Here is a 24,600-nt window from a genome sequence, read left to right on the forward strand (position 1 = left end):
CAGGGGGTGTCCCAGGGGACAGGGAAGGGCACCTCTGGGCTCCTTCCGAGCCCACAGGTCCCTTAACGCCTGCCCTGACCCAGGCGTTAAAAAACGGCGCCCATCAGGCTGTGCGCCGTTTTTTAAGGCCCACCCCCTCCTGTGCGTCAAAATGACGCCAGAGTATAAATAAGGGGCACAGGCCTTAAAGTCATTTTTTGGACGGGAACGCCTACCTTGCATATAATTAACGCAAGGCTGGTTCCCCCTTCCAAAAAATGACGCACATGGTGGAATTTTGACGCCCGCGGGGTCGGACGTCAAAGTATAAATATGGGGCAGGGTTTGCGCCGATTGTGCTCAATAATTTTGACGCACATTCGGTGCAAACAGAGTATAAATATGCCCCTTACTGTTTTTCACCATGTTCCTTATAACACAACTCCGTTCTCTATGATATGAAGGGCCAGGTTTAAGACCCTGTCTCAACGTGCAACACAGCAACTGAAGTTGCTGCATGACAGGGAGAGAGAAGAAAAGAGCCATATCTTCCAAGATATGGGACATTGTTAAACTGCGCAGGTTGTGTGTCACTTCTACTTTCAACTGATACATTTGGACCTGACAGGTTTACTTCCTCTTTATTTTCACAAAATTAATCAGGTCCTCATGGATGTCCATAAGTAATGCATTCATACCGCTCAAGAATGAGGACAATTGCCTCCATGATATCACCATGAGTGTACATAGCCCTCCTTTCAAACAAAGTTATTCCGATGTGTGGTGCTAACGTAACTTTCAAAAGCATGTACATCCACATGTACTGTTGATTGCTGTTGGGTCTGGTTGAAGCAGAAGAGGCATTGATATTACCTTCTGAAGAGGTCTGTATTTGTACATCCGTCTGAGTCTGATGGATTGTGGGTTCCTCATATAAGTCTTGCAGCAATACATACTGTGTTTCGTTGTCAACAGATGGCAAGGAAATGTCAACGGTGTCTCCTCCTTCTACATCAAGTGAAAGGTTATCTTGTGAAGTCTCATGATCTACACATACGCATAGGGAGAAACATGTTAAAATATGTGATTATGATTACACATCTATCTTAATATTTGTATATAAGGAAACAAAAACAAATCTGAAATGCAGACAAGTGTTATTATTGAATAATGATATTTATTTTAGATAATGTGATAATAATAACATTTTCCTTACTTTGATAGGATTACTTTGATTTTCCTTACTTTGACTAATGAGGCCTTATGAAGCTCACCCAGAAGACAATTTAGACTCATTGATTTATGACACATGCTTTAAATCGCTAAGAAAATGGAATGTGGGTGGGTGGTGCTGCTGTTCCAGTGAAAGTTTGGGCTGATCATTCTGACACAAAAATCTTGTTTATTTATATAAGGCAAACCTGTACACAGTCAAATTTTACTTGACATATAAAAACGTGTAATACTTGATCACCTAGTCAGGAAGTTATTACACAGTACACGTTAGGCACAAACCTAGCTTATTACACAAACTACTAATATTTCATTGTGTTTCTGTGTGCTGAACAGTGCATCACACATACTAATTTGGACAGCCAAAATACAAATTTAGGCCCAAATTTAAGGATGTGTTTGTGTCATCTAATGCCACATTAGTGTATTTTTTCTGACGCTAATGTGATGTTAAATTGCCAAAAACGCTGCACCATATCTACAAAGTGGCGCAATGCATGCCTTGCGCCACCTTAAGACCCTTTGTGACACACTATGCATGCGCCATGCATAATGTATGCAAAGGGGGCAGTCTGGTGCAAGAAGGCCCGCAAAAAAGGCACAATAAAATCTACAAGATTTAATTGTGGCATTTTTTGCATCATTTTTAATGCCTGCTAAAAGCAGGCGTTAAAGGACGCACCCATTGTAATCAATGGGCCTTCTTGCACTTTGCTCCACTAGCGTCAGAATTCTTAACGCTAGTGGAGCAAAGTGCCACAGTAGCATACAAAATGTAGAAGCTATTGTTCCTAATACCGCCACAGTGCGCTGTATCTTAAATACTGAGCACATATGGTGGCGTTAGGGGGGGGCACAAGAAAAGTGGTCCTTCACATATGGTGGCGTTAGGGGGGGCACAAGAAAAGTGGTGCTTCACGACTTTCTTAAATCTGGGCCTTAGTTTTTTTAAATAATGGTGCCCTTTGAAATGACCATCAATTTGAGATCCCTAATCTGGTAATTGTTTTATAGTACCTATTGTTACCCATCAAAGCCCTGAGTGATTGAATGGGAACACCCATGCACCAACAAATGGCAATGACAATGACCTCTTGAGGGTCATTGATAAATAGCTGAGGTAAACACTGCCTTGTGTAACATGCATATATGTGCTACCCACAGATAAATATTATGATAAGATATTGTGAACAATTTGGGTGTTATCTTTCCATGTCAAATCTTGTTTTTGACAATGCACAATTATTTTCTAAATATATATGATTTATAGAAGTTATTCTCACCAAAATGGTTTTAAGTAAACAACAAGGAGGGTCGGATCATTACCCTTATATTGTGAATTAGGTTGCATTAGTGCACACAGTAACTTCTTACTAATTGTGTTATGTAAGACAAACACATTTCAACAATATAAGTCTGGCTTAAGACAGTTGGCAGAATTTATGTTCCACACAGCTATGAGCTGTTGGCAAACGTTTATATTCCATTACCTAAGATATTTCATATGACACTTGTGGGACAAGTTGACAATCTGAAGAGGAGTGGACTTGCTGTTTGTCAACTGAGAGGAAACATAAAGTACATTACCTGCTCTCTCCTGGAACTAGGAGGAAGAAGTGGACTCTAGAGGTATTTTGTCTGGCAACCTGTTTGCCTACTGTAGGAGGCTGGTCTGGCTTATAGTGGGTACCCTGTGGTACTTACACCTTGTGCCAGGTCCATTTATCCCTTATTAGTAGAATAGAGGTGTTTATACCAGCTTAAGCTGTTAGAGGTAGCTATGGCAAAGCAGCTCTGTCTGAACTAGGAGACATGTAAAGCTCCTACCATACCACTTATATCATATAGCACTATATCACAAGAAAACACAATACTCAGAGTTACTAAAAATAAAGGTACTTTATTTTAGTGACAATATGCCAAAAATATCTCAGAGGATACCCTCACTTAGGAGGTAAGTAATATACACAAATTATATGTACACAAACCAAAATCAGGAAAGTAACAGTAAGAAAAGTAGTGCAAACAATGTAGAATCACAACAGGATGCAATAGGTAGAAATGGGCCTGGGGCAACATAAACCATATACTCCAAAAGTGGAATGTGAACCACGAAAGGACCCCAGGCCTATGGTAGGTTGTAGAGGGTCACTGGGACTGTGAGAAAACAGTAAGGGTGTCCAAAATACCCCACCCCAAGACCCTGAAAAGTAGGAGTAAAGTTACCCTACTACCCCAGAAAGACAGTATGGTCGAGATAGGGGATTCTGCAAGAACCACAACTGCTACCAAAGCACTGAAGACGGATTCCTGGACCTGAGGACCTGTAAAGGAAGTGTCCAGGGTGGGCAGGAGCCCACTAAACCCCGGATGAAGGTGCAAAAGGGCTGCCTCTGGGTGGAACAAGCCAAAGATTCTGCAACAACAGACGGTGCCAGGAACTTCTCCTTTGGTCAGAAGATATCCCATGGTGTGCTGGAGGATGCAAAAGTGTTTTCACGCAGAAATACCACAAATAAGCCTTGCTAGCTGCAAGAGTTGTGGTTGAGGATTTTGGGTGCTGCTGGGGACCAGGAAGGATCAGGATGTCGCCCCTTGGAGGAGGAGACAGAGGGGACACTCAGCAACTCAGAGAGCCCCCACAGAAGCAGACAGCACCCGCAAAAGTACCGGAATAGGCACTTAGAAGACCTGAGGACAGCGGTCGACTCAGAGTAACAAAGGAGGGTTCCACAACGTCGGAGTCCAACTCAGCAAGTTGGGCAATGCAGGACGGAGTGCTGGGGACCCAGGCTAGGCTGTGCACAAAGGAAGTCTTAGAAAAGTGCACAGAAGCCGGAGCAGCTGCAGATCACGCAGTAGGCAGGTTTGCTGTCTGGCGTGGGGAGGCAAGGACTTACCTCCACCAAATTTGGACAGAAGGGCCACTGGAATGTGGGAGACACTTTGATCCAGCTCCTGTGTTCCAGGGACCACGCTCGTCAGGATGAAAGGGGACCCAGAGGACTGGTGATGCAGACGTTTGGTGCCTGCGTTAGCAGGGAGAAGATTCCGTCGACCCACGGGAGATTTCTTCTTGGATTCCAGTGCAGGGTGAAGGCAGACAGCCCTCAGAGCATGCACCACCAGGAAACAGTCGAGAAAGCCGGCAGGATGAGGCAATACAATGTTTCTGGTAGTTGTCTTGCTACTTTGTTGCGGTTTTGCAGGTATCCTAGAGCAGTCAGCAGTCGATCCTTGGCAGAAGTCGAAGAGGGAAGTGCAGAGGAACTCCGGTGAGCTCTTGCATTCGTTATTGAGGAATAGCCCAGGGAAGAGACCCTAAATAGCCCAGAAAGGAGGATTGGCTACTGAGAAAGGTAAGCACCTATCAGGAGGGGTCTCTGACGTCACCTGCTGGCACTGGCCACTCAGTGCTGTACATTGTGCCCAACACCTCTGAATCCAAGATGGCAGAGGTCTGGGACACACTGGAGGAGCTCTGGGCACCTCCCCTGGGAGGTGCTGGTCAGGGGAGTAGTCACTCCCCTTTCTTTGGTCCAGTTTCACACCAGAGCAGGGCTGGGGGATCCCTGAACCGGTGTAGACTGACTTATGCAGAGATGGGCACCATCTGTGCCCATCAAAGCATTTCCAGAGGCTGGGGGAGGCTACTCCTCCCCAGCCCTTCACGCCTATTTCCGAAGGGAGAGGGTGTAACACCCTCTCTCAGAGGGAATCCTTTGTTCTGCCTTCCTGGGACCAGGCTGCCCAGGCCCCAGGCGGACAGAAACCTGTCTGGGGGGTTGGCAGCAGCAGCAGCTGCAGTGGAGACCCCGGAAAGCAAGTTTGGCAGTACCTGGGTTCTATGCTAGAGACCCAGGGATGCATGGAATTGTCACCCCAATACCAAAATGGTATTGGGGTGACAATTCCATGATCCTAGACATGTTACATGGCCATGTTCGGAGTTACCATGGTGACGCTACATATAGGTATTGACCTATATGTAGTGCACATGTGTAATGGTGTCCCGCACTCACAAAGTCCGAAGAATTTGCCCTGAACAATCTGGGGGCACCTTGGCTAGTTCCAGGGTGCCCATACACTAAGTAACTTGGCACCTAACCTTCACCAAGTGAGGGTTAGACATATAGGTGACTTATAAGTTTCTTATGTGCAGTGAAAATGGCTGTGAAATAACGTGGACGTTATTTCACTCAGGCTGCAGTGGCAGCCCTGTGTAAGAATTGTCTGAGCTCCCTATGGGTGGCAAAAGAAATGCTGCAGCCCATAGGGATCTCCTGGAACCCCAATACCCTGGGCACCTAGGTACCATATACAAGGGAATTATAAGGGTGTTCCAGTGTGCCAATGAGAATTGGTCAAATTAGCGCTAGCCTGCAGTGACAATTTTAAAGCAGAGAGAGAGCATAAACACTGAGGTTCTGGTTAGCAGGGCCTCAGTGATACAGTTAGGCACCACATAGGGAACACTTACAGGGCATACATTATGAGCACTGGGGTCCTGTCTGGCAGGATCCCAGTGACACATATGCAAAAACAAACATACATACAGTGAAAATGGGGGTAACATGCTAGGCAAGATGGTACTTTCCTACACCTATCATTATAAACCAAGGTGTAAATCAACATAGGTGGTACATGTGCATTCCAGTGCGACCAGCCATGCTTTTTGACAGAACGGCCTATCTACTAACAAGAGTAGACAGGGGTTTTCACCTACATTTGCATATCTGTGAAACAGGTGTTAAAAGCTAAAATAATTGTATTTATCCTTTGTTCTCCAAATTTTCATGTGTGCTGCACTGTACACCACACATACAAAGTAGGACAATTTTTAATGTTTGTCTAGGCATTTTATTTTGTACTAGAAGTGCGTCCTTCTGGTACAAAATATATGCTAGACTCACATAGACACCCTTGCACTATGGTGCATAGGTGTGTGCATGGTGCTTGGCTGCACTGACGTTATGGAGAGGGGAGGAGAGTGCCATGGCACTGACGTTATGGAGAGGGGAGGAGAGTGCCATGTCTTTGTAGATATTGCCCTTTGTTAATGTTTTTCTGTCACGCACTGCAGCACAGAGGAGCAAGTTTGGATGATGTGCTGCATTGTGTGACAGGGTTCTAAATCTGGCCTGTACATTTTGAATGACATCAACAGCATAACGTTGCTTGTGTCAAGAGGTAAATTGTGCATTTTAAAGCCACGGCACGTCTGCCATAACTGTTATGTTGAACATCAGATTCTGTCCACTTAAAGCATGCCAATCAGGAGTAAAGTGGCTTTACTTCCACTTTAAAATTCACTATCTTGAATTGCACATCATTTGCATGACGAACTTCACTCACACACCCTACCATGTGTCACAATGTGTTACCCTGTATAAAACAGTAAATACCAGCACACAATGTGATACACACTACAGAGACACAGCAAGGCCACCCACAGTCGTTCCTCTGTGACTTCCAACTACTTCTAGAAATGTTTAGAATTAAACATCTAAATATATAACTTCTTTATTAATTACAGTAACCATGCTCTCATATAATTTATATTCTTGAACACCACGTATATAGCAAACACATCAACCACCACTGAGATCAAGACTCATTTACAACATCAACACAAGGACTGTGACCTATTTTGCATCTATATACGTGTAAAGAAAAATATACTTTACTGTGATTTTCATTTTTCTGAAGGTCAGCAGTGTCTGGACCGTCTGTCCCCGAAAACAAGGTCCTAATACAGCTGCAACTTGTTCCTCCATAGGTCTGAACTCAGCATTGCTCTCAGGTCCACCTCCAATTGACAGGGCAGCAAGGCGATTAGGCGCTAACTTCTCTTTAGTACGGTGTTTGAGGTCATGCCAATGCATTTTGCACTCTTCAACCGTCCTGGTGGTAGGTGCTACTGCATTTATTTTGGCCACAAATGAGTCCCATAATGCATTTTTTTATTGTGGCAGTTTTCAATTTACAAACAGATGATTCTGATTTGGATACCTCAGCTATTAATATTTCTGCCTCCTCTGGTGTAAATGTATTCTTATTTTATTCTTCTTCCCTCCTGTGATCCTCCCAGTGATAAATTTGTAGCAGGACCTTCTGCTAACTGCTATGCTACAGAATTATGTTCTGTAGCAAGATTCTCTGCAAAACGTGTTTTGCGCTGGAAAGTTGACTAAAAGTAATACAAAGCAGAGCAAAGTGCTGCTTTAAATTACTTTGCATCAGAGGGGTATTACCTGAGTGGTCCCTGGGTGTGTCCATGCAACCACCCTTGCTTTTTGACACAAAACCCTATCTACTAACAATAGGACAGGTTTCTGTGCCAAAACATAATGCCACTTTGAAGGAGGTATCAAAAGAAGGAATGCTTTTATTTCTCTTTTAATTTCTGAATTTGCATGTTGGCTGCACTGTACAGCACACATACAAAGTAGGAAAGCTTTACAGTTTTTCTGGGCATAGTATTTTGTATGGAAGGGCACCCTTCCACTTCAAAACATGCTGGACTCACGCACGCACCTCTGCACTATGGTGCAAAAGTGTGTGCTTGGCGCTAGACAGCCTAATTGTGCACCAGTGTTACGGAGAGGGGAGGAGAGTGATCTATCTCTATAGATATGGCGCTTTTCTTCTCTCTCCCTGTCATGCAATGCAACACAGCAACTTTGGGTGCTACGCCGCGCGACAAGGTTGTAAAACTGTTCCTGCTATTTAGCTTGTTGCCAGCTAACAGCAGATATTATGCACTATTTGACCATTAGACAGATGAATTCCTTGCATTCCTTCTCTTCAGTTTAAAATTTGACTTTGACAAATTCTTGAATGGACTGACAGACACATTTGTTTCTCTTTATTTTTTTTTTCCAGATTTCTGATACAAATCACTGCTTCACAATGCCAGGTACTTAATTGACATGACAAACCATAATAGTGTTGCCAAAGTAAACAGTAAAATATATTTAACAATACAGTGAGTCTTGTAAAGATCTCTTAAGTTTTCATGCATCTCTGAAGAGGTATGTTTTATGCACAATATTTTTTTCGTTACATGCATAGATGCATGTTGCTGTTTTCTCTGCTGTTTCTGGCAGACCTGCTAGTTAGAGCATAGTTTTTATGGGCTAGCGCAAAGCACTCCGTCCATTCTGTAATCTCTCTCTTGGCTTCAAACCACACCCATGTCACGTCAGTCACTAACATTGGTTCAAGGGATTGCCTTTTAAAATCTGCTTGCTTTCATTTGTGAAAGGCATGCATACGTCATGCCTTTTCTGGTGTTCAGCCCACCTACACAGCACTGGTAAACTACTAAAAACATATGAGGCTCGATGTTTCAGCCTGGGGTCTTGACTAGTTTAGTTGTTTATTTTCCACGCAGCGAGATTTGCACTGCATTTTATATAGCGCGATCGCGCTGCGTTTTTTTTTCTTTACAACGCTAACAGCTCTAACTCGAGCAAATGCGAGACCCATTGCATTGAAAATGCTTGCATTGTACTCTTTCCCGGCAGAAAGTAGTGAAGCAGATTTCTCAAGGGTCTCTGTAGACGGGACAGTACTAGAGGAAGTCTCCCATTCTTTACTTAAATTGCATTGTTGACAAACTTTATCCTCTCCCGGTTTGTAGTGTAATCTGCGGCAGCCAGTCTCTATTTCTAGTCTTTTAACTCTATTGGGTGAGCATTTGTGCTTAGTTTCTCTCAGTAATCTGTATCATTCTAGGTTTTTGTTTTTCTTCAAATGTATCTCCTGGTACATTGTGCGTTGCTTCCTCATGTCCCTGGATTTTAAGGTTCTGTGGGTAATGCTTCAGTGGACTAAGGCCCGTGAGATAGCATTCCAGGGATAATTTGGAGTATAGAGCTTTTGGTCTTCCATGGATTATTATTGGAAGCAGTTGAGATAATCTTCCTTGATGTAGCACCAGACTTTATAGATATGCTTTGGGGAATCCTCCCACTTCTGCTCTGCACACATGGTTTGATCCGTTTCTGTGCATAGATAGAATGTGTTTGCAGTGCCTTTTCTTGAAGTATCTTTATTACCAGTTTAAAAGATCCAGAGCTGCTTGTTCTGAGCCCCATATCATGTAGTCTTTGGTGTGCCCATAATCTGCCAAAATATGAAAGGGTTTCATATTGTTTCGGTGGTTCTCAGATGTTTTTCTGCACAATCATAATTGTTGTCTTTTTTAAGTTTACCTCCAGGACCCGTGTTCTGCAGTACAGTCCCTGGTGATGTGATGGTGGCCTTCTTAGATGGGTGCTAGGACAACGAAGTCGTCTTCATACAATAGACATTGCATTTCTGAGCCATTTATCGAAATACTTAGCAATTTTGACAATTTGTTAATCTGAAGACTGAAGTATTTTGGGTTGAGGTTGCACTACTATCTGAATCCCCGCTCTGGGTTTGTTTGATACTTAAACTAGCACACTGAGTAATGTAAGATTCCCCTTAACCCCATTTGGTCACACAAAGGGCCCGATGTGTCAAATGTTCTCACTCATATTGTGTCTATGGAAAAATGTTTCAGTACACATGGGCCTATGTTCCGCTCTTGAAATTACTAGTCTAACAGAGACAAAGGGGCATATTTACAAGAAAGTGGCACATCATAAATGATGTGCCACTTTTCTTGTGCCCCCCCTACTGGCTTTGCTACACCAGCGTCAAAAATGTTGACATTAGTGCAGCAAAGCACAGGGAGGCCCATTTGTTACTATGGGTGGATCATTTTAACACCTGCTCTTAGAAGACACTTGAAAAAATGGAAAAAATGACGCAATGAAACTTTGTAAATTTTTCTGCACCATTTTTTGGGCCTCCCTGCACCGGAACACCCTCCATGCATACGCTATGCCTGGCGCAGGCATAATGTGGTGCAAGGGGTTACAGAGTGGCTCAATGCAAGCATTGTGTGTCTTTGTAAATATGACGTGGGAGAAAAGCCACCTTAGTGCTGCCTTAGCATAAAAAAATGATGCTATGAACAGCGCTAAAGTGGTGCAAGGGGCTTGCAAATATGCCTTGTAACTTGGAGGAATCTCTCTTGAATGGAGAGTCTCTAAGTGATAGAGATGATGTGTTGGAAACCTAGTTACTAAGCAAGGTGGATTTTGGGTGAGTGGTTGCAAAAGAGGACACTGTTTGCAAGAAAGACTCAGACTTCACTCTACCACTCTTATGATCAAATTCTTCTAGCTGTAAAATCCAAAGCCCACGCACAGTCTACTACCCACATCACTGAGTGCAGGGCCAGCAACGTACTTAAATACTGATTCTAGGTGGCCTACAGAAGCGCAAAGATGGCAGTAGTGGGTGGGGTTCGACGTCGTGCTTAATATGGGGAGGAAGCCATCTAGGTGGTGAGGGTCTAGAAGGTGTTCTATCTATCTATCTATCTATCTATCTATCTATCTATCTATCTATCTATCTATCTATCTATCTATTTTGGGCTTTGGTGTTCGTTGCTTCCAAAAGGGTGCAGAGTGTTTCCCATACGATACTGAGGGATTCTCATTGAGTTTTGGGTGCTTACCATCATCAACTGCTTTCAGTAAGTTCTAGGCACTCCCCTAAAGTTCTGGATACGTCTGGTGAAAGTCTTGATGTTTCAGTAGAATGCATCCAAGGAGGTGCTCTACAATTTCCATTGGATGTTCTGTGCTTCCTCTCTATTTTTAGAAATTTCTAGTTGAGTGCTAGGTACTTTATCTGGTATGCAGTTGTTTTCCTAACATGTGTTGCCTAGAAGTCTGCCATGCATAACCATCACCCTTTAACAGCAATATAGAGAACGGCCTCCGGCATATGTGTGATAGAGGGATGAGAGTGACCTAAGATCAAAAAGAGAAGATAAAAAAGGATGGAGAGCAGAGTGGGAGAGGAGTTACAGAGACCGAAGAGCACAGGGGAGAAAAGGGGCAAGAAGAGAGCAGAGGGGAACAAAGGACTGTGAAAACACATGCCAGAATGTCAAGGAGCAGGACAGAGGAGCAATAGCAGAGATCAGAGTGAAGAGAAAGATGTAGGGAGACGAGAGTAGAGTGATGGGAAGTCATGAGAAAGACTCTGCAAAGTACAGAGAGTAGAAGAGGAAGGTAAGGCATGAGATACAGCACAAGGGGAAAAGAACAAGCGAGTGGGACCAGAAAGCACAAACTGAGAAAGAATGAAGCCTTGTGGCATGAAGGAAAAAGAAAAGAAAGGGGTGAGCAAAACTGTTAGAAATATGGGTTAGAATGTATCAGGGTCATTAGAAGTTACCGGGCCGCAACTGTGGGAACAGAGGTATTTTGCTTCGGGTGACCTGGGGTGCCCCAACTGCAGAACTCCAAACTGAGAACCAACTACCCTTTTAGCTCTTCACTCTAAGTGTAGAAAGGCAGAGCAGTCAACACTGAAATCTACCGAATATAAAAAGGAATTTAAAGTCTATACACCTCATTTCACTCATGGTGTCAACAGCCTTAAATCAGAGTTACAGATCCGCACTGAGCCCCAAATGAGAAAAAGTTAAGAGAATTGTGAAAACACTAAGGGCCTGATTATGACCTTGGCTGATGGGATACTCCGTCTCGCCATTTTACAAGTTCCATAGGATGTAATGGAACCTGTAAAACAGCGGGCGGGATATCGGTCAAGTCTGTGATGGAGTATCCCATCCGCCAAGGTCGTAATCAGGCCCTAGTGCCTGGTGAAGTGGCACTGCAAGGATGAATTTGCCCCATGGGACCAGAGATGCTGTAAGGATACTACTGCACAGATGTTTGCATTGAGGAAGCCTATAGAAACATAAAATGTAAGCAAAGTATAACAATGCACAACGTAAGAAAACAGGAGCAATACGAAAGTTACCAGCAATGGTGGTGATGGACACTGGCTAGTACTGTGACACTCCAGGAGACCTGCCGAAGTACCAAAGTAGTGCCAAGAGGTATATAGATGCGTTTTGCAAGTCTGGAAGGTAGTTACTAAGGGGCCAAAGGACGCCCTGAGGGAGAAAAGAGTACAAGGAACCTCGCTGAAGGAAAACAACATACCTGTGGATGCCAACAACAGGTACAAACTAGAGCAAAAGAGGTAAATCATAAAACCACGGTTACCGGACATCAGTCTAAAAGTAAGTCGGCTTCTTATGCTGACCTATAGAACCCGCCCCTGAAACACTACACATTGGAAGTGCTGGGTCCGGTTTTAAAGTGGCTGGTGCTACAGAGAAAAATCTGTGTGACTCAGAATTGCTAGCTCTGCTGTCGTCCATGATTTTATCACAAAATTGAGAACATAGGAGCATTGTATTACCAATATTGTACACAAAATATTGAGGGAGAAAATATCAAAAGGTAAGTGGTATACAGGAAGTTTCGATTTACTATTCTTAACATTAAATCTACATACCTTGATGTATGTACGTATTGTCAAGGTACATATATGTGTAGTTATGGAAAATCTATACATAGTTACCTTTCGATACTTGGCCCCACGATAATTCTTTCTACAATATTAAGGTCCCACGATATTCCTTTCTTGATATTTAGATGGCACACCTCATCCACCCATTGGTGATGCCAAACTCCACTGTCCAGAGGGCCAGAGCCTCCTTCTCTGTTGCTGGTGAATCCTCAAACTCTTTACAGTTTTTTGCACTGCTGCTTCTTCCTTCCTAGCAGCAATAGGCTGAAAACGTACAAGTCCAGGGTCCTTCCACTCCGGACAGGGTTCCATCCAAAATGTGGGTCCATCCTTCTTTTTTGTATTCCTCCTCTCCTTTTCAAAGGTTCCTGCCTGTGCAGGGTGTTGAAGACAGAGGTAGAGAGTACTAGAAAGTAGGAGTCTCTACCCAATCGACTCATGGCATAGCACCTCTCTCCCCAATTGGTCATTTTCGGGGGAAGGGCCCATGGGTTGGCTAACACCTTGCATTAAATCTCGGGGAAGGTCTAGATGGTAGCTGGAAGGACCACTGGAAAAGACCTATCCTCTTTGCCGGGCTCCTTATAGCCAGGCCTGAATGTTTGCAGCAAAACTTCAAGGAAGCCCACCTCTTCCGCCAAGAGACTAGTGTCAGAGGTCTCCCTGTTGCCCCTTTGTCTGATTAGAGAGCAACCTACCAGTGTTTGTTAGAAAGAGGCTGCTAATTACCTCATGGAAATGTAATTGCCACCACTTTCAACTCTCAGGAGAAGGCAGTTCTTTTAGAATGTGTATATTTTTCACGAGAAGCTTTGAAATATCAGCAGGCCTGCATAGTAATTAAACTAGTTCAGCAGGGTAGCTAACACCAAGGCTGAATTGCATTTACTCTGGTTCTGAAAAAAATGTACATTTTAAAGTACAAAAGTAAATACATGTAGAGGAAAAGCAACTCTATGTGTGCGTTTGGGACCTACAATTTGGAAGGGAAACACATGTTAATTGTCTTCCTACCCTATGCCAATCAAAAGAAATGATTAAGGCATACTTAATCAAAAGTGTAAAAATAGTTTAAACATTACATATTTTACACCTCAACCGAAAACTGCAGCATTTCTTTTTGGATTCCCAAATGAACTATAAGACCTTAGTAGGCCATAACCATTAATTCCAGGTTCCATTGCTACAGTGCTATCTGTGCACTGATACCAGACTGACTCACAAAACACACTTTCCCCGCTCAACATGCACATGTGTGAGATGTAACCCTCGCTGTGCCTTGTCCCCCAACTGTGAAGCAGCTGACCGTATTTTAAAAGGGGGCACTGACACATAATGCACGGAAAACATCGTAAACCAAAACTTACAGTGAGTGAGGCTCAATTAGTGTGACTCACTCATAATAGAGGTCTCAAAGCAAAAAGAAACGCCTGAGGATTTTCAAAGACCAGATTATACTTCCCTACAGAGACTCTATGGAGAGGGAGAGGGAGAGGGAGAGAGAGAGAGAGAGGGAGGGGGAGAGGGAGAGGGAGAGGGAGAGAGAGAGAGAGAGAGAGAGGGAGAGGGAGAGGGAGAGGGAGAGGGAGAGGGAGAGGGAGAGAGAGAGAGAGAGAGAGAGAGAGAGAGAGAGAGAGAGAGAGAGAGAGAGAGGGAGAGAGAGAGAGAGAGAGAGAGAGCTGTATACGGCAGAGGGGAAGAGGAATACGTTCCTCAGAGGTAGACGAGTAACAAATTGCTGAACACTGCCAACTAATTTTCATGATTTATTAATCTTAAAATGTACCTTTAACAAAGCAAATGATTTAGTGCCGTTGGTGTTATGCTGAAATGATGTTTTCAACGGTTGTTTGTTACCTTGTCCCACGCAACTACGCCTCTGCGTTACACTGACTGACATTATCCTGTCTCTGGGGCATATCCCATGCAAGCCCTCTTTTTTTATTCAAATTGCCATTACTTTATTTTTAAATGAATAACCCTTATAGGCAACTTAAGTTAAATAATTAACCTTTCAATATATAATGGTAGGTGATGTAGTGGTAAGACAATTTAGTAGAAGGAATGTTAAACCGCTCTTTTTACCTTAGTTTCTAAGGTTAACTTTCTGGGCCTAATTCAAAAACGGTAATAACCATGTCTATATTTACTTACATGTATACTTCCTACTACACCTACTTGTAACTCTACAGTTATTTGCTATTTACCATTTCTCAGTACAAATTTACACGCAAGTGTGGACTTACCTGTCTCCACCCCCTCAATTCAGGCGGTGGAGCATCCTACAACATGATTTATGAGGGCAAAGTTACTGCTAGTAACTTTGCAGATGTAGATGGAGATCTCTTGCACCGTAGTGGAGATCTGTCTATGGGAAAGTATAGGTGAAATTATGAAAGTGTTTTTTTTGTAAAAAAGTATAGAAAAAATGTAATATATACTATAAGCGTAAATTAATTTAAAATATTTATCATTAACCTAGAACAAATAAATTAAATTGCTATGCTAGCTCATCACGCTCCATGTGTATTAAATCATTATTAATTCATTTAAATACATCGATTTAATTTATAAATAATTCCTAAATAATAACTTTACAAATTTCCCAACCTCTCCAACATTTTTATTTATTTATTTTTTGTGATAATCATTTTTTTATTTATTTATTTATTTATAAGTCACAGTCCTCGGTCAGCACCACCCATGGTCAAAAGTGTAATCAGTATGATAATTATTACATCACACAAGGTAATAACAGTCATTGAAAACGTAGTATGTTCACAACAGCCCAGTATCCATTCCCATAGCCCCTAACCATTTATTCCAAATGTTTGCATGTTGAGCAGGACAACCCCGTGCCTCGTACATCCACTTTTCTTGTTGAGGACACCAATGGTCCCTGCTTCCATGTCGAGAGAGTTTGCGGCCCGGACACCCTTCAGTGGGCTGCATTGTCTCATTTAGCTATCACAAGGGTGGTGCCAAGTAGCGTACTGTCCACCAGGAATCCTCCCACCCCATTATCAACCCAAAGCAGGATCAAAAGAGTGGAGAAGTCCAATGACAGATCCAACACAGCTGAAAGCTCGGCCAAAACTGCCTGTCGGTAGCGCGCTATTACTGGGAATGACCATGCCATATGAAAGAAATCTGCTGGAGTGTGAGAGCAGCAGCCACACGCAAGGCTGGCTAGAAAGCCCGCCCAATGAGGTGAGACAGGGGTGAGGTAAGCGCAGTGTAAGTAGTACGTTTGCACCAAGCGAAGTCTGGAAGAGATTGTAAGGACTCTGGGCACCAGTAGTGGGTCTCGCCAATCTTCGTAATCCAGAGGTCCATGTTAGTTTTCCCAGTTTGCCTTAAGGGTGTGTAGTGCAGTAGATCTTGGAGACCCCTCCCTTACCCAGGGCCCCCGTCATCACTTTAGCCTCGATAATGCTAAACTCTGGGATGGAGGTATCAGAAGGAGTGTGTACTCGCAAAGTGTGGCCCAGCTGCTGGAATTTCTGAAATTGTATTTTGGATAATGCAAATGTCTGCTGAAGCTCCTGAAAGGTGGTCATATGTGTACCTGCCCGCACATCGCCCAGGAGTGTGATGTTGATGGTGTCCCACCAAGCAAATTTCTCCACTACCGCCACCTCCCTCAACCACGTGCTGTGCCACAAGAGGGTGTACTGGGTGACTTTCTGCCCCCACCCTGTATGCCATTTCACCCACAAAACACCAGTCTAGTCACTTCCAGAAGCACTGTGGGAATGACGCATCCACAGAGCAACTCCATAATTCATGGAAACCCCAATGAGGCGAGCTCCTGCCTGTAGACTGAATCCAAACACCCTGTTAAGCAAATCATTAATAACCATGATGTAGGATGCTAGGTAGTATAAATACAAGTTGGCCATGCCCAAGCCCCCATCGTAAGATGCATGATGACTGCTGTAGAAGGCCAGATGGTGCCTGGCATTGGGCCGAAGAAATGAGACAGCCAATGAGTCCATTTCCCTAAACCAGTGGCGAGAAGTACTGATGGGAACATTTTGAAAAAGATACAAAAATCTAGGTAACACCATAATTTTGTATAGAGCAATTTTTCACATAACGTTCAACTGTAGCGCTTGCCACTTCTTGATGTCTGCTTTGACCTTGCAGGCGATAGGGGTAACGTTAAGAGACCAGGTTAAGGGTGGGTTAAGGGCCACTTGGATATCTAGGTAACAGAAGGGGACAGATTGGGATAGTTGTTTGCCAGTCTGCACAACCTCACGGAGACGCTAGCTGTACAAGAAGTGATTGAGCTGGGTTGACAGCCTAGCCCAAAGCCTCCGCAAAACGTTGCAGGACGTGGATGCATCGGGGGCTCGGAAGATTCGGGTTCGAAAGATACAGCGAAACATCCTAGATGTAGAGTGCGATGCAGTCTTCCCGTCCCATGTCCCATTCCCCTCCTCTGATCTGAGCGTCACATTGTATAAGCTTAGCAAGAGGTTCAATTGCCAACGCAAAAATGAGGAGGGACATGGGGCAACCCTGTCGTGTCCCTCGATGGATGGGAAATTTGTCAGAGATCACCCCACTGATTTGTTAATGGGCCATCAGATTAGTATAGAAAACTCACACAACACCATGAAAACAGGGCCCGAAACCTGTCCGCTCCAGCTCCCAGAGCAGGTAACTCCAGTTCATCATATCAAAGGCCTTCTCGAAGTTTATCAAGAGTAAGGCCAGTGGAGTTGGAAGTGAGTGACAGTTGGTCAGTGCCACATGCCAGTGCTGCAAGCAGTGCCTTGTACTCCAGGTAGGCATGAAACCACACTGGTCTAGATGGATCAAGGACCATAGGTCCTATCATAGGCGTTTATCCCCCACAATTGCAAAGATCTTAATCTCTTCATTGAAAAGAAAAACGGGCCGTTAATTGGTGCAGGAGATGGACAGTGAGTGTCTCTTTGGTATGACCACCATGGTCGCCTGATGAAGGTCCTGGAGAAAAGAGCCCACTCATGCCACTTCTTTATGAAGGCTTAATAAATTAGGGGAAAGGATGTGCTTGTATTTGGCATAAAACTCTGTGGCAATTTGCCAGACACCATCACTGAGATTGTGTCCCCAATTTCTTCCAGTGTAATGGGTTGATCCAAAGCCTGTTGTTCAGTGCCGTAAATGCTAGACAAGGGTATCTCGTCCAGGAGAGGAGCAGCCCTTTCGGAGTCAGCACATGGAACGGCTGTGTACAATGTTGAATAGTATTTAGCAAACATGTTGGCATTGTCAAAGGAAGAGCTATGCATGCATCCCTGACAGTCCACTATCTCAGGTATGATGTGTCCAGCTAGGGGTCGGAAGGCCAACCAATATAATAACTTACTATTTTTGCCGCCCCATCCATAGACCCATGCGGCAGAGGTGCGCCAAGTTTGCTTTGCTACTTCTAGCGAGTGGGCTCTAATTTCCTCTTGAAAGAAAGTCAGTTCTCTGCTAATGTCACTGTGAGTGGTAGTGGAGAGCTGCGACTCCAGGTGAAGCGTGTGGCCCTCAAGTTGGGTAACACGATCATATTGCTCATTTTCCTTCTGCCTGAGGAGAGTTTTAGCATACCCCCGGATAGTGACTTTGCAATATGCCTCAATTTCACGGCGGACGTCTTGGGTGTATTTCTCATCTTGGAGGTGCCAACCGTTGAGCCGCCACATGGTGTGCCATATGCAACCCAGCAGACCAATGCCGAGGAGTAGCGGAGCAAGGTCTGAAATCCCACGCAAGAGTATTTGTGAAACTGATGGTGTATTAATAGCTGGCATGAAAAACATCTATACATGCATGTGTATGATGTGCAGCACAGGTGTGCATTTATTGCATTAGCCTGGGATTCCAGATCCTCTCCATGTCACATAGACCCAAGATGGTCGTCCATTTGTGTAGGGAAGTAGCTCTTTGACACCGAACATCTGATGGCGGACCAGTGGAGTCCACTGTAGGTTCTACAACTGCATTAAAATTGCCTTCTTTGATAGTCAGACCCGAAGCCAATTGGGCTACTATACCTAAGAGTGTTGCTAGGAAGGAGTCTAGCACCCTGGGTGGAGCATAAAGGCAGAGAATGTTCAAGGGACAACCCTCTGTCATACTCATGAGGGCACGGTAATGACCCTGGGAATCAGCCCAGGTCTCAGCCACCCCCCCAAGGGGAAGGTGCAGCACAGCAGGATTGCCACCACATGAGACCCCTGTGCAAACCCAGAATGATAAACTCTATCAAACCCCTGCCGAGCAAGGACTGGACAATTCGTACACATTAGGTGGGTCTCCTGCAGCATTAAGATGGACGAGAGGAAGTGCTGGCCATAATGCAACACAGCAGAGAGCTTGATCCAGTTAAAAAACTGTATACATTCCATTACATCAAAGCATATGTGGCCATGGGAGGGCGAGGGACATGAGTTGCCTAAAGTCTAGGGGAGCACTAACTGCATGAAAGAGGACTGGCCCTGAGCGTGATGCATGCATGACTGGGTATGTCGAGGCCGTGACTGGACGAGCATCACCAGGACTTAGAGACAACCTGGAAAGAAAATAAATCAAGAAACAAGCAACAAAACAAATCCGTATTAACATTATGGCAGAGAACTCACCTCCCCATCTCTCCCCCTTCCCATACTTACCCCCAAGAAGCATCTGCCACCCTAAAACATGTGTCGCTTTAAGAACCAAGTTGTCCTAAATAGGTATGGAGTAATGGACCCCTCCAGTATCTAGGAATAATACAATTCGATGCCTGCTACCGCGCAGGCGGTCATGAGTAGTCTTTAAAGTTAACTGCTGTGTTAAGTCTAAGGTCAAGGCCCAGAAGCCCCACATTCCATTCCTAATTTGGAGTGGGTGTCTGACTCTATCGCTCATCCGCTTGAGGTGAAGCCTGAGGGTCCCCGCCAGTCCTTGGGGATCGATCCTGTCGCTGTAGTGGTGCTGAGGAGCCAGAGCTTGTCAAGCGCAATGTGGCCTGCATCTTGCACCTCCCATGGCGAGATCAAGCTCGGACTCGGTTCAGGCTTCCATCCGCCACCGTGCTGACCCTGGGCAATCTGCGAGTTCAAGGAGGAAGAGGAGAAGAGTGGGCCGGACTTTGCAGCTGTTTCACTTCTGTTAACCATTCCCATGCCGATTCAGTGGTTTTGAAGAAGTGAGTGTTACTTGCAAGGATCACCTCGAGGCACGCAGGGAACAGGAGCATATAGGACAGTTGAAGGGCCCCGAGTTTTTGTTTGTTGGGATCAGCATCGGGCCTGGACCTCACAAGTGTAATCAGGAAGAATTAGAACTTTTGAGTTCTGGTATCGGAGCTCTGGGTCCACCCAGGCTTCTGGCAATATGCAGTCTCTGTCTTTGAAATTAAAGATCATAGGTCGAGGTGATGTGCCTCTAGGAGGTTGAGGGGTAAGCGCTCTGTGAGCTCACTCCACAGCAAACCAGGGGGACAATTTATCAGCCAGCTCCCAAGATTTAAGCCATTCTTCCAAAGATTCTGTGGGCTTGATGTGCTCTGCTTCCTTTGGGGAAGCCTATGAAGCGTAGGTTATTGCACCTCGAGCGGTTCACTGCATCTTATGCTCAGTGGTGGAGCTCGTTTCTATGGGTGAGGATCTTGGTGTTGAGGTCACAAACCTCATATTCTACTATTGAGAGATGCCCCTCCACTTCCATTACATGACTTGTGGCATTCCTTAGGTCTTGACGGAGAAGCACCTTGTCCACTCGCACTTCTCCAATTTTTGTTTCAAACGCAGTCTGTGAGGCTTGGATGGTCTGTAGAATGTTGTTGAGGTCCCCCTCTGAAGGTACACTTTTATCCAAAGGATTGCCTCCCACCACCCCGGCTGAAGTGGTGAACTGGTTCATGTGTGACTGGGAGGGGTGGGGCTTCACGGCCTTACCCTTCCCAATACTTGGCACTAGTTGTATAGGTACAGCTTGCTGGTGTAGAGAGTGGAGATGCCAAAAAGGTGGTCAAAGAGTCTGATAACAAATCTGAGGCAATGTGGTGGAAGGAGATCTAGACCTATATCAGGCAATCCCTTGTACCGGAATCAGGTGAGATGAGGGTCACAAAGTCCCCAGCATAAGAGCACCATTTTGCTCGATCCCTTCCGTCTGTCTCAACTAGGTCAGGTCAGAGTTGTATTTCTCAGTAGAGTTAGGAGTCAGAATACAGGAGCAGCAGAAGTGTGTTCACAACAGAGGGTCTTTGTCCCAGAGCCGCTCCTGCCTCAGTAATGAAAGTGAGCAGCAACAGGCAGTCCTTTAGAGTTTCTCACCTCTGGGGTAGGAATCAGCATTGCAGAGCATAGGCATAGGTAGAGTCCATGCGGCTACGTGGGGCCCCTGGGAGCTGGGCTAGGAATGGTGCTGCACATCACATCCTCCTTTGTGCTCCTTACCTCCAATTAAATGTCAGTGGGCAACACCACCTTGAAGAGTCTCCAGGTCCCACAGAGCTCCGCAGCTCTAGCGGCTCCAGGAGTGAGGTAGCAAAAAGTCCCCCAGGCCGGAGCATGGTGATGGAGTGCCCAGTGGGTTGCCATGGCCTGGCACTGCAGCGGAAGGCCAGGCACCATCTCAGCAGGGCGCCACCAGGCCACGGAGTCTCTTAGTTGTGGTGGATGTTGTGAGGTGGGCCCAGAGGCCTCAGGCGTGGGCACAGTCAAGGGCAGGCAGACCTCGTGGTCCAAAGCCGGAGATGAAACACAGGGGACCACTGCAGCCGGTCATGCAGGTAAGTAGGAGAGCAAGAGCCAAAAGCCCCCTCTCTGGGAGCTCCTGTACTAAGTACAGACTCCAAGGCCTATCAGGAGTGGGGCTCCATCCACCCATGTCGCCACTGATGTCCATCCCAGGTCTTCATCGTGCAGATGTGCGGTAGCCTCTGCCGCGATCGGCAACACTCCGCCCCAATCTGTCAGCTGACACCATAGTTGTGGATGGAGAAGACAGCCTATGGGCGCGAAGAACGGTGATCCTCTCACCAATCGGGGCCAGAGGCCCTCTTGTGACACAGGCCCGCCATCTTAGATTGCCTCTAGAGTCAGCCCTGTGTGTCTCCACTGCATCGAGTCTAATATTCGCCATCCGCTGGGTCTGAAGAGGTGCAGGGGCAGCCACAAGACATTTACAGTCTTACAGAAGGAAGGGCATCAAAGTGAATGGTGGCGGATGACAGAGGGGTCTGGAAAACTATGAGATGCCATCTTGACGCACCAAGCCACGCCCCTTTAGTTTTATTTATTATGCTTAAGGTTCAGTTCAAAGTTGTGTGTTGAAGTTGTCATTTTTGAATAAAAGTTTATTTTCTTTTTTGCAGTAATTCTTTATTGAACATTTTAATGCTCTCTGTTCCATTATATAACAATAAAATTGCACAGTCGTATAAGATGATATCAAAAAAAGGAAACAAGCAAAAAAGAAAAACTAAGCAAATGCAACATGTAAGTATCTATTTGCTTATACAGTAATCTGCGTTATCAACACAATTCTGTATACCTCTCAGGGTGATATAGTAGCATATTATATTGTACCAGATTCAAAGTCAATCCATAGAAAACCTATCCCCTTCCTTTCCTTTCCCACTTCTTAGCATCTCGCACTCCCAATCGCCAGTCTCTCACTCTTATTAAGTCTTACATATTCCAGGCAGTCTTCCCCTCACCATCTGTGCTTTGCCCTATTCAGAGGTTTTCCCCTATAACACCTAATGTTGGTATATATTATGATACAGATTTGGATCAATTTGTTCGAAGAGTATCATGTTCTCAATAATGGGATAGACATGTTTATTTGTTATGGATCTATATCTTTCAATCTATTTATTGGCCTTTCTGAAATCTCTGTACATTCAATCTGTTGTAACAATCTGTCATAACTTGCTGCTCCATCTAGGTTCCCTCTAGGTTCCAAAAATGAAATCTAAATATTTTCAAATATATCTATTTGGTTTCGAGTGGATAAATGATCTTTTCGCGTGAGGTTACCGCTTTTCTAACGGATGCACGGATATGGCTCACTAGTGTTGTAAAATACATATTTTAGCTGCCACTAGTGTTGGTTTCAGTCCTTTGCTACTAATTAATTTTAATTAATCCTGTTGTCACAGTCATGTCATGTAAAATATCTAGGTGTCCTGATTGTGGAATACATAAGTTAAGTATGTTTGCTAACGAGTGCCAAATACCTGTTCAATAGCTCTGCGTGTCAGGACGTTGCCAGAGAATATGCAGATTATCGCATTTTGCTTGATTACAGCTCCACCACTTGGTATGCGGGAGCTATAGTGCTCTTTCTAATTTCACAGAAGACCAAGACCAACCATTTGAGATTTTAAAATCTAGGAATTTTAGCCTGGCCTCTCTAACATACTTGTTGGAAGAGATGTATCTATGTGGGTGAGTGTTAGTAAAATGTCATTGTTGTATAAAAGGACTTTACATGTCCCACTGTGCATATCTATCCACATTATTATCATAGAGGTACGAATACCAGCAAAAGAAATTCAAGCACTAGTGAGAAGAGCAGGGGAGAGAGACCCATGATGAGCTCCCCATCTGACCGTGACCTCCTCCAAAACAACCCCCACATCTAACCTTGACCATCAGCTGTTCATATAGCCATCTCATATTTTAAATGAATTCCTACCATTAACCTGCCCTGTTCAGAGTTCGAAAAATCATCCCAGATCAATGCAGTTGAACACCTTTTGGGCATCTAATCATACAGAAGAGTTTTTGTTGTGTGATGACCACAGTAAGTAGTTTACGGTTCTCACACGATCTCTTGAGGAACTGCTGTGTACAAAACCCACCTGAGCTTTATCTATCACAGAGGGAATTAGCTTTCTCAATCTAGTCACCAGTAAGTTAGCTAGGATTTTGATGGCTATGTTAATCAAAGACACTGGGTGGTAAGTATGTAATTCTTTAATGGCTTTTGGAATATCATCATGAGTTAATTAACCCTCTAAGAGGGATCTTTCCTCTGGGAATAGCTATGGCATCTGCAGAGTGCTTAAAAAGCACCCATCTGCCATCTCAGGGTCTTCGGTCTCTGGCCAACATAATCTTTTATGCTAGTAAGCAAAAGCTTCCACTATCTCTACGGGATGAGGGTATGCTCTGTTGCATTACGTATTGCTGGTATGGCCATCTGAGGTTCCATTTACTTTAATCGGTACATGTGTATAACCAAACAGGTGCTTTAAACCACATTTGTGTGTTGGTTTTAAATATCTAAAATCACAACAATGCTATCAATGGAGTGATTTATACCAAGATTAGACTGGTTCACAAATATGGGATCAAAAGTTTACCACAAATGCAGAATGAATCATAAGTACTCTGCCAAAAGAGAAATAGTTTTTTAGTAAACAATGTCATCGGTTATAGCTAGAAAGGATAGTCCTCAGTTCTCCAGTGAAGATACAGTGAAGTGCAGTGCAAACGTGAATATATAGAAAAGGGGAAATAACATTTCCATTAGCGTGCTCAGGGCTGTAGATGTCCTTGATGCAATTGTGTCTGTTTTGATCTCTTTAAAATTAGGATCATCATCAGGACAGAAGTACATTACAGAAGTCCACAGCACCAACTCAAGTGGGGAGGAGCCAGAACAAGTAAAATATTCAGAGTATATGCAGAACCAAGCTAAGAAAATCCCCCTGGATGCAGCGGGAACAGAATCGTCGCTTGCCAGAAACGAAATGTGTGCTTAGGGGAGGGAGGGTTTATTTCCAAAAAAGGTGGCTGTAAGAATATATCCCACAAGAATGGAGTTTCAGTGCTGGAGAGAGAGCTATCCTCCACACACTTGAGAAAGTGTCAGCCAAGAATCAGCACAGGGTTTCGAAGGTTAGGGGCCCCAGGAAATTACTCAGCAAGGGCATTGTGACACCAAAAGAAAATCGATTCTCCT

The sequence above is a fragment of the Pleurodeles waltl genome, chromosome 1_1, assembly GCF_031143425.1.
Source record: "Pleurodeles waltl isolate 20211129_DDA chromosome 1_1, aPleWal1.hap1.20221129, whole genome shotgun sequence".
Lineage (NCBI taxonomy): Eukaryota > Metazoa > Chordata > Amphibia > Caudata > Salamandridae > Pleurodeles > Pleurodeles waltl.